Raw genomic sequence first — 2,639 nt, 5'->3', positions numbered from 1 at the left:
AAAAATTGTTGATCAAACCAATTCGGTTATCAATACATTACAAGGAGGAAATAACCAATTCATGGAGCAATTAAAGAAGTCAAGTGAACAAAGACAACAACACTTGGAGATTCAAAGACAAAATTATGCTTTGAAAGAGATGAAAGAGAAAACAAAATTTTATTTTGTGACTTAAATTCCATAGAAGATCCAAATGTTCGTGAACATTTCCAAGCAGAGAAAGCACGGATTTTACAAAAATGCAGTCACCAGCAACAAAATCAACAAATTCCTCCTCCATCGACATTGTTTGGACAATATTTTAACAATCTTTGTGAATCTGGTAGTAATTTACCAGAGTATTAAGTTGTTTTAATATGTTGTATTGATTAATATTTAAATAAAAAATCTTTGACTTTTAAATAAAATAATATTTTTTATTTTATTTTATTTTAATTATAATTGACTTTTATATAAATAATAATATTTTTTTTATTTTAATTATAACTATAGTTATAAAAATTAATAATTAGTACGTAAACAAAAAGGTGTGATTTTATATGTAAGAATTGTATTTCTTCAAACACAAGTATTTTAGTTACAATCATAAGAAATTATATGACTATTTTGTAAATTAAAAAGTTTGTCTCTATTATAGAAAAATGCTATTTATTTTTCTAAATATAGAAAAAAAAATAGCAATCTCTATTTTAAGGAAATAAATAGGAGTGTGTTGGAGCTGATTTTACTCTATTATAGCATTTAGAGACAAATATATGGATGAATTGGAGATGCTCTTATAATAGAAATTTTCTATTTTAAAGAAAAATATAGAGATGAAAATAGAAATGAGTTGGAGATGGTGTTACATACTCGTTCAATTAGTCTATTTGGTATTTTCTAGATACCTAAGTAATCTATTATTTTTTATAACTAATTAATTTGAGAAAAATAAGTTTTACGTTTTACAACTACTCAACTATATATATATATATATATATATATATATATATATGTTTATATAGGATATGATGATATGAACAATATATTTAAGATAGCAACACTTGTTGAATTCTGACTCATCAGTTTTTTGTAATATTCAAACAAAATTTTCATACTCCTTTACTTTCGATTATAACTACAATAACCATTTAACTTTCTTTAACTGTGTGAATGATAAAAAGAGACAGCATTTTACTTTCTTGGTCAACCAATTTTTTTTTTAGAAAATACATAATATGAGCATATCACCATTCACTCTTTTCCTATCCTTTCTGCAAACTTGTTAATTATGAATTTTCAGCTTTTGTTTTTCCTTTCCGCTTCTTTCTATAATTTTTCTTTTCTGATCATGCTATTTTTTCTTTTAAAGTTATTTTAATATTCTTATTATGTTTTATGTAACCATGTAAATCTTACCGTGCTAAAAACGATAACTCAGCCTTTTATAACAGTCTTTTGGTTAATCTTTGTTACCTGTTCATATCTCTTTTCACAGAGTATATAACAGACAAAATAAAATAATGTTGTAGAAAGGTTATAAACAACACAACTCACTAACTTGATGTGCCTTTAAAACTAAAATTGCTTAGTGGAGAAGCTGAGCTTTTGCAATCTGTAATCCTTTATTTAGAAATGTTTACTTTAATGAAATTAATGGGCCTTTGTGTTTATTGGTTCATAATATAAAATAGAGATGCTACGTGTGATGAAAGGTGTAAATTAAAGGGTCAAATATTCCTTCCGTATTTTCAGGACTTGGGTTTCTCGCTTCATTGTTTAATCTCACAGAGCAGGATTATCGGAGGTTAGAAGAGGGGATTTTAAGTGGTGGATCTCATCTTTTGTGTTAAAAATGGTGATAGAAGAGGTGAAAAAAAGATCGGCTTTGGTGCAATTTTTGCACTGTTCACGGGCCCCACTGACACGTGTCGATCCGTGATTAGTGTGCTTTTTAAATTTTTTTTTTTAATCAGAAAAAAAATAAAAAAATTTGAACCTATGAAACCGTGCAGCATTAATCATGGTCTAAGCATGCCCATATTCAGAAATACAATATTAGTAGATTAGTAATGTAATACACGCCACTAATTGTAATTTTTTTTGTTGAAATGTTAACTTCATAACAACAACAAAAAAAATACAATTTTTGATCCTAAACTAGGGAATCAAAAGATATGGGAAGATAGTTAAGAGTGACGAGCACAAGAACGCTCTACTTTTGCTAAAGAACACCAGAGAAAAATATATAAGAAAACAGAGGAAAGGTAGCGACTAGAGTCTCCCGGTCTTTACTCTAAGACAACATTGTCATAGAGTTCCATCTTCTCAGACCTTCAATTTCATCACCTTCTGTATACCCTTGGTGTAATGCCCGAAGTTGGTTCTGTATTTCTCTGTGGACAGTACGAGCAATATATACTAAGGAGTTTGGAGGATGAAGATGACGTCGCCCGTTTCTCTCCCTCCAAATCCAATAAATCGATGCCTGGAATGTCATTTTGACAAATTGAGCGTCCAACTTGGTGTGTCTGTTACTTCTGAGGCTATCAATAGTCCTGGTCCGGTCAGGGTTTATGCGAGAACCCAAGAACCGGCTTAGCAGCATTGTCCAGACTGTATATGAGTAGGGGCACGCAAAGAAGAGATGGTCTCGCGTC

This window comes from Brassica napus (genome assembly GCF_020379485.1).
Source record: "Brassica napus cultivar Da-Ae chromosome C9 unlocalized genomic scaffold, Da-Ae chrC09_Random_63, whole genome shotgun sequence".
Taxonomy (NCBI): Eukaryota; Viridiplantae; Streptophyta; class Magnoliopsida; order Brassicales; family Brassicaceae; genus Brassica; species Brassica napus.
The sequence above is the reverse complement of the archived record's forward strand: the minus strand, read 5'-3'. Positions refer to the sequence as shown.